The sequence below is a fragment of the Prionailurus bengalensis genome, chromosome C2 (genome assembly GCF_016509475.1).
Source record: "Prionailurus bengalensis isolate Pbe53 chromosome C2, Fcat_Pben_1.1_paternal_pri, whole genome shotgun sequence".
Classification (NCBI taxonomy): Eukaryota; Metazoa; Chordata; class Mammalia; order Carnivora; family Felidae; genus Prionailurus; species Prionailurus bengalensis.
In genome coordinates, this window is record NC_057350.1 from 112,515,954 (window position 1) to 112,531,413 (window position 15,460).

Sequence of the window (15,460 nt, forward strand, 5' to 3'; positions counted from 1 at the left end):
CTATGTTGAGGAATAAATAACAGCATAATCTAGCTTGCATAATACGTGACACCAAGTAAGGGAATCAATACATATGACTTCCTTTCCCTAAGAAATAACAAATGGTTAATTGTAGGCTTAAAATAAGACAGATCCATGTTAAAATTTTGCTTACTCCACTCACCCTCATATTTTTATCTTTTGAAGTTTAATTTTCTTCTGTATAAAAAGGAGATATAATAGCATCTGCCTTATGGGGGGGGTCCCTTGTAGGGTACAATAAATGCTAATTAATTGAATCTATTAATATTATACCTCTTTTGAGGTAAAATTGATGAAATATATCTAAACAACTGGAAAGGGAAAAGTGAGCTGGGCATTAGAACTGACTATTAAGCTGGGCACACAAATAATTGTTACTGAAGGCTCTAGGACACATTATCTATGTAGTATTCTCTACTCTAGAAGAAATTTCTCCCTAGGAAAAAAATGGGAACAAAATTGAATAATTTTCTTTTGTTTCTGGCCAGAGGAAAGCTATTTAAAAGCATTAGGTGATAAAGGTAGCTAGATTTAATAGAATTACTTAATGTCCATTCTATGTCTTTTTACTCTATTACTATTTTAAAATGCACTTAATTCCAGTCAAGAACTTGAATTAAAAAAAAAATAACTAAGAACATTTATAACAAAGGCCATTTCTTTTTCCTTAATTAGAAAGAATTTCAACATCAGGGCTAAGTTTGGTTTTTTTAATGCTTTCTCACTTAACAGATATAGAAATATACTCCCTTCTCATGAAACAGACTGAGTTTTGTAATAATAAGGAAATTATTCAATTAGCAAAGCAGAGCTCAAGCAGGATCACCAAATATCCAATCTGTGTTCAGGCTGTAGCTTAAATACTGTGGTTGCAAAAATAAGTTATTTCCTTACAGTAAGGACAAGTCATACAATAAAAGTTGATTGGAGACAGAAGTGACCAGGACATTACCAACACATCTAGTGTTGAAAAATTCAAAGACTGTAATTTTTTCATTTAAAAGAAAACATTAAAATGTCATTGAACTCTAAGCATAGTGAATTTGTGCGCATCTGAAACCTAAATGTATCTGTTGTGTGTGTTTTATGTTTAGAATTCAATCGATTGTAATTCACTCTGTATTATCATGCCTTACAGAGAAATCAGAAATAAGATTTGCCCTTAAATGTCCTCATGGTGGTGAATCATGATGGAAATAAAGCTCATTTCAATCATGATACTGCAAAATAGAATCCAGTGAATCAAAGTGAGGAGGTCCAGATATATGTAGTTTAAATTATGGAAATTAATACATAGGTCTATGACATTCGTTTAACTCAGGAAAATTTGTCACTTTTTTTTATTAAGCTCCTGATAACCTATACATTTAAGATAGTGTATAAAATGTTAAAGAACAAGGAACAAGCTTGAACATGAAATACATATTACATTTTATGAGAAAACTAATTCATTGTGTATATGTATGTACCTCGGCCTTAAAGGATAAAAACCTAAAAGCAGAAATCTATACCAGTACTCTTTGTTTCTGTAAAGGAAGATTGAAAACCCTAAGTTCAGCACAATGTAAATAGAACAGCAAGTCAGAAGGTAGCTCTCTTACTCATAAAAACATACAAAATAGAGATAAGCAGTTACTGATAATGGTAGGCATATTTTTGGCTTGACAAAAAAAATGAAGGAAGTATGATTTTCAGAGATCCTTAAGCAAATAATAGCATGCTATCACCACATTCTATCTTTTGCATTATTATTCTTAGCTAGCTTATCATTTCTTTTTCCTGAACAGATTGTTCTAGATCTATTCCACTAAGCATTTTCTATATTAAAAAGTTAAAAGCCATTACATGGGTGCTGTATTAAAAAATAGCACACAAAAGTACTTTTCTAAATAGGGGTTTCCAGAGCTAATCAAAGCCTGTTGAGGGTGCTTCTATTTAAGAATGAGATGGTATCGGTTTAATTTCAGGATTATAAAGCTTAAATCTTTCCAAAAGAGGAAACAGGGGGCCAATACAAGTAAATGAAAAAAATTGTCCACCAAGTTGAAAACTAACATAGTGATCATAGCATACCTGCCAAGTTTATTCTTTCTGCGTGAACCCAAGTCACAGGTTCTGTCTGATGTCTCCTCTTTCTGAGATGCTCTCCTAAGTTTTTCCTTCACTGACCTTGTTATCCTTCACCTCCATTTCCTGGTCCTTAAGCAGTAAAGCCATTCTGTTGATCACTTTGGATATTTGAAGTAAAAAAGAAATGCCTTGATTTCGTTTAATTATTCCTTTAGTCTTTTGAGATCCTATGGCGTGCCAGGGGCAGAGTTCTGGGAAAAACCATAATAAAAAGTCCCCACTCCCCTGGAGCTTTCAATTCTGGTAGAGAGAGACAATAAGCAAATAATACATCCTATGCAAGTGCTGATTAAGGTTATTAATAAAAATAATGCAAGGGAACCTAACAGTGATCGAGAGCAAGAAGATCCTGTTTTAAACTGTATGTTCAAGAAATAACTCTCTAATAAGGTGACACAGAGAACTGAGGATATTTAGGAAGCAAACTAAGAAGCTGTAACTAAGGAAAAGAATTCCAGGCACTGGATATAGCAATTGCAAAGTCATTGAGACGGGACCTACCTGTTATGTTTGAGAATTGTGGAAGCTATAGTGGGAGGTAGGAGAGGGATAAGAGATGATGTCTGAGAGGTACCCACCTGCAAAGTCATGGGGAACTCGGGTTTGCATTCTAATAAGGTAAGGGGGATTGGGATTCAGGATCTGACTTGCATTTTGTTTATTTAATGTTTATTTATTTTAGAGAGAGAGTGAGTGAGCTCAGGGAGTTTGAGTAGGGGAGGGGAAGACAGAGAATCCCAAAGCAAGCTCTGTGCTATCAGCACAGAGCCCATCGTGGACTAGAACTCAAGAATTGTGAAATCATGACCTGAGCCAAAATCAGGAGTCAGAAACGTAACAGACTGAGCCACCTAGGCACCAGCTAGGGGCCCCCTTGCTTACATTTTAAAAGGGAGAATGATTAGGCTCTTAACTTTTTCTGTCTCCAAAGGCAGCAATCAGAGCAGCTAAAGAGTCAGCTTTGGGTCTGCCTTCACACCAAGCTCTGTAACTTTAGCTGGGCAAGTATAGACGGAAGCTATACTGGGACAGTTGAGAGGCTCCGCGAATCTTTATCCTCACTTGGTTGTGCACAGGTGCCATTTCATTTGCCTTTAAAATATTTCATGACATTTTCCAATTGTTTTTCAGAGTGTTGTGTTTCTTGGCATCCCAACACCCAAACTCAACCAAGTATGACCACTCAGTGATACAGCTGACATTTTAAAGTTACAGATAGGTTTTTATCAAAATAAACAGGATCACCTGACTTCTTTTTGACTGATTTTTGTGGAGGTGAGCAACAATAAGCATAAATGAAATCTTTGTTATAACAAAATGAATCAAAATATTGTTACCAGTAATTCATTTTGTTGGTCAGTTTTTCAGCAGATTCTTGTATTTCGTGGATTGCAAAAGTCAACAAGACATTGAAATTAAAACATAAGCAATGATTTAGGGAAATTAAGGAAGATTTTTTTTTAATTATACAAGAATCTCTAAAAAATGGAGTAGAAAGAATTTTACATCTGTTTCTCTCCCTGAAAATAGTGAAAGGAGTATTTCCCCCAAGATGAGTCTATAACATGTAGGAAGAAAAATTTTAATTATACAAGAATCTCTAAAAAATGAGGTAAAGTGGTGCCCGGGTGGCACAGCCGGTTAAGCATCCGACTTCAGCCAGGTCACGATCTCACGGTCCAGGAGTTCGAGCCCCGCGTCGGGCTCTGGGCTGATGGCTCAGAGCCTGGAGCCTGTTTCCGATTCCGTGTCTCCCTCTCTCTCTGCCCCTCCCCCGTTCATGCTCTGTCTCTCTCTGTCCCAAAAATAAATAAACGTTGAAAAAAAATTTTTTAAAAAAATGAGGTAAAAAGAATTTTAGGGAGTAGCCAAGATGGTGGAACAGCATGGAAGTTTTTTGTGTGTCTAGCATCCATAAAATACAACCAGACCAACACTGAACCATCCTACACACCTAGAAAACTGATTGGAGGATTAACACAACAATCTGCACAATCTGAACCACAGAATTCAGCAGGTACGTGGTATGGAGAGCTGAACTTAGGGAGCAAGAAGCCCCAAAAGGGAGAGAACTGCTTTTGTGGGTGGAGAGAGAACAGAGACTGGGGAAGGGGTGAGAATATGTGAAAAGCACCGCTCCCGAAAAGCAGCTGGAGATAAAGTAGAAAATTGGAAACAGCCACAGGGACTAAACCAAAAAGGAAGAAAGGAGAAAGGAGAGGGTTTAAATTCCATTAAGACTTCCCTGTAAACAAAGGGAGCACAGAGGCTGTAACTCCGCAGCTCTATACCTGGCAGTGCTTTGGTGGGAAAGGCAAATCCCCAGGAACAGAGTGGGGCCCAGGAGGTTCTCGGGACACAATGGAAAAAGTGGTTCCACTGCTGGAAGGACATTTGGTAGAGACTGTTGAAGCCACCTGGTCCCAGCAGACCCCAGAAGGCAGCGACATTCTCTGGTGCTGGAACAAGGTCATTAAGGGTGAAGCCTGGTGCCAGATGTGTGTTGTGATTTTCCATAATCCCTGAGACGCTGTTGCTACACTGTCTCGTGAACATTTTCTGGGACGTGCTGGCACCTGGCCACAGCCTTGGGGCACTGGCAACAACAGGGCCCAGCGGGTATACCTGGGTGCAGCTGATATTCGGCCATTGCTCAGTGAGACCCTCCTGCAGAGGGGCGGAATGGGTCAAAGCCGCAGTTCTTTGGAAGTAGGGGGCAGGGCAAAACAGCCACATCTTAGACAAGGCTTGGGAGAGAGGTGCTGCCTGGGACCTGGTCATGGAGAGTGAAAAAGCGGGGAGTGGACGAGAGCTGAAGACGGAGGACAGGTGCATGACTGCTGATCCAGAAGAACAGACTGGGTAGCTGGGTGGCGCCATTTTCATTGCTCCTGCGCATGCGCACATACAGTTACAAGCCCTGCAACAATCTGCCCCAGTAGGCTAGCAACACCACCTAGTGGAGAGCAGAGCTGTTACACTGAGCCCCGCCCAACTGGGCCAACTTCGCTCTTCAAGAACATGAGTCTCACTGTCGGCTTAATTTATGGACTATAAAGAGCTACATGGACTGACCTCTAGGGGAAAACGAAGCAATTTCAGTCCTACTTCAATCTGTTAACAGGTTCATCTATTCAATTTTCTATTTCCTTTTTCCTTTTTCTCTTTTACCATTCTTTTCTTTTTCTGAATACAGAAAAAGAAAAGACTCATTTTTTTCAATTCTTATTAAAAATCTCTTTAATTTTTATTACTATACTTTTTACTTTTGTGTAAATGTTTTCAAATTCTATTTTACTTCCATTGTTTTATTTTAGTCTACTAGAGTATAATCACTTTTCCAAATTTTCAAATGATTTTTTTCTTTTTTATCTCTTTATCTTTTTCATTTTTCTTTTTTCTTAAATACAGAAAATGAAAAAAATTCATATTTATTTTTACTTTTTATTAAAAATATTTTTTTTTCTACATTATTTACTTTTGTGTATATTTTTTTCAAATTCTATTTTACCACAATCATCTCATTTTAGTCTACATCAGTGTATTCATTTTTTCAAATTCTCAATTATTTCCTTCCTCCCCCTTTTTTCCTCTAATCTGTCAAACCACTTTCAATACCCAGACCAAAACACACCTAGGATCTAGCATAATCTATTGGATTTGTGTGTGTGTGTGTGTGTGTGTGTGTTTTAATTTTTAATTTCAATACTTTTTAATTTTATTTTTTTATTTCAATTTTTCTACCTCAATTATTTTTCTCATTTCAAAAGGACAAAACGAAGGAATTCACCCCAAAAGAAAGAGCATGAAGAAATGACAGCCAGGGATTTAACCAACACACATACAAGCAAGATGTCTGAACCAGAATTTAGAATCACAGTAATAAGAATACTAGCCGGAGTCGATAATAGATTAGAATCCCTTTCTGCAGAGATAAAAGAAGTAAAAAATAGCCAGAATGAAATTAAAAATGCTATAACTGAGCTGCAATCATGGATGGATGCAGCGGCAGCAAGGATGGACAAGGCAGAACAGAGAATCAGTGATATAGAGAACAAACTTAGAGACAATAACGAAGCACAAAAAAAGAGGGAGATTAAGGCAAAAGAGCACGATTTTAGAATTAGAGAAAGCAGTGACTCATTAAAAAAGAACAACAACAGAATCATAGGGGTCTCAGAAGAGGAAGACAGAGAAATAGGGGTAGAAGGGTTATGTGAGCAAATCATAGTGGAAAACTTTCTGAACCTGGGGAAATACACAGACATCAAAATCCAGGAAGCACAGAGGGCCCCCATTAGAGTCAACAAAAACCAACCATCAACAAGGCATATCATAGTCAAATTCACAAAATACTCAGGCAAAGAGAGAATAATGAAAGCAGCAAGGGAAAAAAAGTCCCTAACCTACAAGGGAAGACAGGTCAGGTTTCCAGCAGACCTATCCACAGAAACTTGGCAGGCCAGAAAGGAGTGGCAGGATATATTCAGTGTGCTGAATCAGAAAAATATGCAGCCAAGAATTCTTTATCCAGCAAGGCTGTCATTCAAAATAGAAGCAGAGATAAAAAGTTTCCCAGACAAACAAAAATTAAAGGAGTTTGTGACCACCAAACCAGCCCTGCAAGAAATTTTAAGGAGGGTTTTCTGAGGGGAGAAAAGACAGATAAACAAACAAACACCAAAAGCAACAAAAGATTATAAAGGACCAGAGAACATCACCAGAAACTCCACTCTACAAGCATCATAATAGCAATAAATTCATATCTTTCAGTACTCACTCTAAATGTCAATGGACTCAATGCTCCAATCAAAAGACATAGGGTAACAGAATGGATAAGAAAACAAGATCCATCTATATGCTGTTTACAAGGGACCCACTTTAGACCTAAAGACACCTTCAGAATGAAAATAAGGGGATGAAGAACCATCTTGTATCAGACACTTTAGACTTTAAAATAAAGACTGTATCAAGGGATGCAGGAGGGCATTGTATCATAATCAAGGGATCTATCCACCAAGAAGATCTAACAATTGTAAACATTTATGTGCCCAATTTGAGAGCACCCAAATATATAAATCAATTAATCACAAACATAAACAAAGTCATCGATAGTAATACCATAATAGGAGACTTCAACACCCCCCTCAAAGCAATGTACAGATCATCTAATCAAAAAATCAACAAGGAACCAATGGATTTGAATGACACAGAACCAGATGGACTTAACAGATATATTCAGAACACATCATCCCAAAGCAGCAAAATATACACTCTTCTCCAGTGCACATGGAATGTTCTCCAGAATAGACCATATACTGGGACACAAATCAGCCCTAAGTAACTACAAAAAGAAAGAGATCATACCATGCATATTTTCAGACCACAACACTATGAAACTCAAAATCAACCACAAGAAAAAATTTGGAAAGGTAACAAATACTTGGAGACTGAAGAACATCCTACTAAAGAATGAATGGGCTAACCAAGCAGTTAAAGAGGTAATTAAAAAACATATGGAAGTCAATGAAAATGATAACACCATAACCCAAAACCTCTTGGACACAGCAAAGGCAGTCAAATAGGAAAGTATATAGCAATCCATGCCTTCCTAAAGAAGGAAGAAAGATCTCAGATATACAACCTAACCTTACGCCTTAAGGAGCTGGAAAAAGAACAGCAAATTCAACCCCAAACCAGCAGAAGACAGGAAATAATAAAGATTAGAGAAGAAATTAATGCTATCAAAACCAAAAACAAACAAACAAACAAACAAAAAAAACAGTAGAACAGATAAATGAAACCAGAAGCTGGTCTTTGAAAGAATTAACAAAATTGATAAACCACTAGCCAGTTTGGTCAAGAAGATAAAGGAAAGGACCCAAATAAATAAAATCAAGAACGAAAGAGAAGAGATCACAACTAACACAGCAGAAATAAAAATAAGAGATTATGACCAATCATATGCCAATAAAATGGGTAATCTGGAAGTAATGGACAAATTCCTAGAAACATATACACTACCAAACTGAAACAGGAAGAAATAGAAAATTTGAACAGACCCATAACCAGTAAGGCAATTGAATTAGTAATCAAAAATCTGCCAAAAACAAGAGTCCAGGGCCAGATGGCTTTCCCAGGGAATTCTACCAAACATTTAAGGAAGAGTTAACAACTATTCTCTTGAAGCTGTTCCAAAAAATAGAAATGGAAGGAAAACTCCCCAACTCTTTCTATGAAGCCAGAATTACCTTGATTCCAAAACCAGACAGAGACCCCACTAAAAAGGAGAACTATAGACCAATTTCCCTGATCAACATGGATGCAAAAGTCCTCAACAAGATATTAGCCAACCAGATCCAATAATACATTAAAAAAAAATTATTCACCAGAACCAAGTGGGATTTATACCTTGGATGCAGGGCTGGTTTGATATCCAAAAAACAATTAATGTGATTCATCCCATCAATAAAAGAAAGGACAAGAACCATGTGATCCTCTCATTAGATGCAGAGAAAGCATTTGACAAAATACAGCATCCTTTCTTGATAAAAACCCTCAAGTAAGTAGGGATAGAAGGATCATACCTAAAGATCATAAAAGCCACATATGAAAGACCCAACACTAATATCAATGGAGAAAAACTGAGAGCTTTCCCCTAAGGTCAGGAACAGGACAGGGATGTCCACTCTCACCACTGTTATTCAACATAGGATTGGAAGTCTTAGCCTCTGCAATCAGACAACACAAAGAAATAAAAGGCATCCAAATCAGCCAGGAGGAGGTCAAACTTACACACTTCGCAGATGACATGATACTCTGTACGGAAAACCCAAAAAATTCCACCAAAAAACTGCTAGAACTGATTCATGAATTCAGCAAAGTTGCAGGATATAAAATCAATGCACAGAAATCAGTTGCATTCCTATACACCAACAATGACACAACAGAAAGAGAAATCAAGGAATCGATCCCATTTAAGGTTGCACAAAAAATCATGAAATACCTAGGCACAAATCTCACCAAAGAGGTGAAAAATCTATACACTGACAACTATAGAAAGCTTATGAAAGAAATTGAAGAAGCCCCCCCCCCAAAAAAAAAAAAAGGAAAAAGTTTCCATGCTCCTGGATAGGAAGAACAACTATTGTTAATGTCAATACTACCCAAAGCAATCTACATATTCAATGCAATCCCTATCAAAGTAACACCAGCATTCTTCACAGAGCTAGAACAAATAATCCTAAAATTTGTATGGAACCAGAAAAGACCCCAAAATGCCAAAGCAATCTTGAAAAAGAAAACCAAAGCAGAAGGCATCACAATCCCAGATACTGATTTAGTATCCAAATACTATCCCAGATACTATTTAGTATCCAAACACAATCCCAGATACTATTTAGTATCCAAATACTGAATCAGTATCCAATACTGATTTAGTATCCAAAATCTATAAAGAACTTACCAAACTCAACACCCAAAAAAACAAATAATCCAGTGAAGAAATGGGCAAAAGACATGAATAGACACTACTCCAAAGAAGACATCTAGATGGCCAACCAACACATGAAAAAATGCTCCACATCACTCATCATCATGGAAATACACATCAAAACCACAATGAGATACCACCTCACACCTGTCAGAATGGCTAACATCAACAACTCAGGCAACAACAGATTTTGGTGAGGATGCAGAGAACGAAGATCTCTTTTGCATTGTTGGGGGCAATGCAAGCTGGTGCAGCCACTCTGAAAAACTGCATGGATGTTCCTCAAAAAACTAAAAATAGAACTACCCTATGACCCAACAATGGCACTACTAGGCATTTATCCAAGGAATACAGGTGTGCTGTTTCAACACATGCACTCCCATGTTTATAGTTGCACTATCAACAATAGCCAAAGTATGGAAAGAGCCCAAATGTCCATCAATGGATGAATGGATAAAGAAAATGTGGTGTGTGTGTGTGTGTGTGTGTGTGTGTGTGTGTGTGTATACATTTATACATACATACATACAATGGAGTATTACTCAGCAATCAAACAGAATGAAATCTTGCCATTTGCAACTACATGGATGGAACTGGAGGGGATTATGCTAAGTGAAATTAGTCAGAGAAAGACAAAAGTCATATGATTTCACTCATATGAGGACTTTAAGAGACAAAACAGATTAACATAAGGGAAAGGAAATAAAAATAATATAAAAACAGGGAGGGGGACAAAACAGAAGAGACTCATAAAATGGAGAACTGAGGGTTGCTGGAGGGGTTGTGGGAGGGGGGATGGGCTAAATGGGTAAGGGGAATAAGCAATCTACTCCTGAAATCACTGTTTCACTATATCCTAATTTGGATGTAAATTTTTAAAAATAAAAAATAAAATAAAATAAAAAGAATTTTAAATCAGTTTCTTTTCCTGAAAAGAGTGAAATGAGTTTTCCCCCCAAAATCACAGCCTATAAGATGCAGAACCATTGTGCCATTATCCAAAAAGCATTTTATGTGTGTTAAATTCACTAATTAAGAGGGAAAATGATTAGTGCTTCTGAGAGAAAATACACAGGTAACTTAATTTATGAATCATACCTTTTTCTCCAACTTCTTTCACTGATAAGATTTTGTAAAGTAATGTAGAAATAAAATTTATCCACATTTACCATGCATGATGGGCTTTTAGTATAAATTCAGGGGTTCTTATAGTTGTAAGCATTATTTCTTAAGTGAAATATGGGATGGTAGAATGGGATTGAGATAGAAATTTGCTGGAAAGATCTGAGAATAAATTTTTCCTTTGCTGCTTAATAATTCTGTGATGCTGCATATATTTCTAATCACCTTTGAACTTCCATTTCCTCTTCCCAAGTGCATGAACAATAATTTATATATTTTAGTGTTGTTATGAGAATTGAGTTACATCCTCCCATTTAATCCTTAGTGAATACAGAGTGTCAATAATCCTAGTCCCCTCATCTGCTTCTAAGAGCGTGCCTCAGATACCAGTGAATATTCTCATATGAAAGTAAGCACACCTCACCCTGTATTGTAAAAACAACCCAGTGTCCTTTCCTTCTGCGTCCTTTCCTAAAGGTCTTCTTTACCATTTACGCAGAACACTATACTTTTGATTCTCCTGGTCTCCACATGCGTGGTGGTTTTTCCTCACAGCAACCAATTCTCCGACACACCAGCTGAGAGTCCTATAGTTTAACTTAATTCTAACACTATCTACCTGGAGATGGTGTCAGACACCGTAGGTGAAGGGCTCAGTCCCACAAGACTGTTTCCACCATGCTTCAGATGCCCATGGCAAGTAATAGGTCCCGAGGTTACTGACAGTTTGTCCAATTTGTCCACAAATTGAACATTCCTGTGACCCCTTCCTCAAGTTCAATTAATCTGCCAGAATGGCCCACAGAACTTAGGGAATTTCTTATTTACGTCTACTAATCCATGAAAGAATGATAAAAAATACAGATGAAGAGTCAGATGAAGAGATACAGAGGGCAAAGTCTGAGAGGGTGGGGAGCACAAGAGCTTCTGTCTCCATGGAGTTGGGGTGCTTCTCTTTCCCTGTGTAGATGCGTTCACCCACCTGGAACCTCTTAGATTCATACTGGGACTTTCTGGAAGCTTCCTCAAATAGGCATGGTCAATTTCTAAATTCATTGCTAGCTCCTGTCTCCTCTCTGGAGGATGGGGCTGGGGATGACAATTCTAAGCTTCTACTTAAGGCTTAACCTTTCTGGTGAACGGCCCCCTCCAGGAGAATTCTAAGCCCACCCAGAGTCACCTTAGTAGAATTAAAGATGCTCTTAGTGCTCTACCGCTTAGGAATTTACAAGGGTTTTAGAAGCCCTGTGTCAAGGATGGGTCAAAGACAAATGTTACAAGAGATGTTGCTAGTGTTCTTATCTCTTAGGAAATTTTAAGAATTTTAAGAGTTCTGTGCTAGAAACAGGGGACAGAGATCAATATACACATTTTCTATTGTCTCACACACCCCCATATACATATTAAAAGAAAAACAATTTGAGTTAAAATATTCATGTTTCTCTCTAGCTAATTAAGCTTCCCTTTGATAAACTAGTTAAGTTTATTAACTTCAAAAAGGGAAACTTTTTTCAAAATTTTTAGTATTTATTTATTTTTGAGAGGGACACACACACACACACACACACACACAGGCAAAGTGTGAGCAGGCCATGGGCAGAGAAAGAGGGAGACGCAGAATCCAAAGCAGGCTCTAGGCTCCAAGCTGTCATCACAGAATCTGACACAGGGCTCGAACCCACAAACTGTGAGATCATAACCTGAGCAGAAGTTGGACCCTTAATGGACTGTGCCACTCAGGCACCCCGAGGGAAACAACTTCTAAAATTGGTTTTTATTTTTGAACTTAGGTTTGTTGTGACATAAGATAGTAAAAGGTACAAGATACTATTTCTGTCTTGGACTTACACTGTTCTAAACATTCTAGTTATCCTGATAGTTGCTGGGTTAGACTAGTAGCCACTGGTGTTAATGGTTGACAATTACAGATGCTTTTGTATTGATTTAATCAGACAAAGCCCCCATGAGCTAACTCAGAGAAGTGAGAGAAGTCAAGAATGGAGTCAGAGTGGGGTTCCTGGGTGGCTCAGTCACTTAAGTGACCCAACTCTTGATTTTAGCTCAGGTCATGATCTCACAGTTCATGGGATTGAACTTGGATTCGATCCAAGTTGCTTGGCAGTCTCTCTCCCTCTCTCTCTGCCCTTCCCCTGCTCATGCACTCATTCTCTCTCTAAATAAATAAACTTAAGGGGCGCCTGGGTGGCGCAGTCGGTTAAGCGTCCGACTTCAGCCAGGTCACGATCTCGCGGTCCGTGAGTTCGAGCCCCGTGTCGGGCTCTGGGCTGATGGCTCAGAGCCTGGAGCCTGTTTCTGATTCTGTGACTCCCTCTCTCTCTGCCCCTCCCCCGTTCATGCTCTGTCTCTCTCTGTCCCAAAAATAAATAAACGTTGAAAAAAAAATTTTAAATAAATAAATAAATAAACTTAAAAAGAAAAAGAATAGAGTCAGTAACAAGGCCAATGGAAAGGAGACACCCCAAGCAGTAACCATTAGGCACAGTTTACAGGTCTTGTCCCAGGAATGTGCACGGAAGCTGCTATATTTGTTTTCCTACTGGAGGGATCACCAACTTTGGTTGTAGTCAATGCAAGCTTGATTCCTCCTCTGTGAAAAAGATGGTAATGAGGAACTTAGAATTTGAGAAATATACTTTACCCGTTCTGGAAAAAAAGTCCTACTAGATGTTATGGAGACAACAGAACTAACGTAAACTAGATAATAATCAAATACTATGAGGGATGGGTACAAAGGATTTAAGGATCAGGATGAATAAATATACGTTTTAGAATATGGCAAAAAATAAGAGAAAGAAAAATTAAGATGGATATAAATATGATGAAAGGATATGTACTTCTTCCTATAGATAATGACCTCAAACCTTCATATTAGACTTGACCAGGGAATGGTACTTGACAAATTGTTTTCACTTTTGATTTTCCAGTGCCTAGAATGGTGCTGGGCCTTAATAGTCAATAAATGTTTTCTGATTATAGTTATCAATATATGGATGAATGAATGGATGGGTGGATGGATGGATAGATGAAAAACAATAAATAGATAAAAGTCCACATAGGACTGATCCCTTAAACTGTGGAATTTAATGCTATCTCCAGGTAGATAGTGTCAGAATTGAGTTGAGTTGTAAGATACCTTGCTGATGTCAAAAGTTTGGAACTAGTATGGGAACCCTCACCCTCCCTGGTTGGAATTGGGTACAAAATCAAAGTCATACTTCATACATTTAGTTGAAAAATATTTCCTCCTCCACTATTTTCTGAAATAGTTTGGAATGATCTCTTCCTTAATTGATTTATAGATTCACCAATGAAACTTTCTGGGGCTGGGCTTTTCTTTGTACAGAGATTAATAACTAATTGAACTTCTACATTTATGTTCAATCATTACATTTCTTCTTGCTGCAGTTTTGGTAATGTGTGTCCTTCTAGGAATTCATCCATTCTATCTAAATTATATAATTTGTTGGCATAAATTGTTTATAATACCTCCTTATAGTTGTTTTGATTTGGAATTCTCTACAGTTGTTAGTGATGGCCTCTCCTTCATTCCTGATTTATTATTTGAGTCTTTGCTCTTACTTTTTTGATCTAGCAATGGTTTGTCAGTTTTCTTGATCTCTTTGAAGAATCAGCTTTTGTTTTCATTGAATTTCTCTATTGTTTTACTCTCTTCCATTTTGTTGATTTCTGCTCACATCTTTATTATCTCCTTCCTTCTTCTTGGTTTGGGATTAGTTTACTATTCTAACTTAAGCTCCTTAAGTTTAGGGTACTGATTTAAGAATTTTAAGATTTTTTTCTTTTTTCTGTTATTTTTATTCTTTTCTCATGTGCTCTTCTATTATTTTATAAAAATAAAGGTGCTACTATTATATGTTTTATATCCCTAATGTTAACTTTGTCACAGATACAAATCACTAGCTATGTTAGGAATGGCACAAATTTGTCCCAATTTACTACTTATTGGACCTAATCTAGCTGGGAGTTCAATGGTGAAGAACAAAGTGACACTGGGAATATTAAAACGAAGATTATCTCTACAGAAAGAAATGAAGTAAGAGATTTTATGTATTTTGTTATAATCCTGGGACAAAAAAATTCTCACCTACCTTTAAATAAGTCATTATTTGGCTATGATACATTCAACGTTAATACACTTTACAAAGGCCCACGTTGGGCAAAAATAGGAGATCCTCTTCACTACATTAAATTTTCATTCTAAGGAAAAAAATGACTTCAAGTTTAAAAAAAAATACTTATGTATCACGGTCCTACAAGATAAATTCCAAATTCCTCTACTTTCGCATGATGCATGAGGTCATGAAGACATGACCTCTGCCACAGAATCAGTCTGAAGTTTCCTTGATAACACCACCAAAGACTTCATATTGATACTTTTATATTCATTATGTGTCTGCTACCTTGATAAGCTATGTGACTGCAAATCATAATTTTGTTTCTCTTAGATTTTCTGGAATGATCTGTGACTTTTGCCTTCAACTTCAGCTTGTTGGGAATGAATATTAATTTTGGTGATCATAATATACTTCCATCAAAATTGTATAGATGATTCCATTGTCTTCTGACACAAAATTGACAGGAAAATTCATCTACCTTTTACTGATAGCTTTCTGTGTCTGAGCATCATTTTAACTATGCAAATTATTCTTCAGG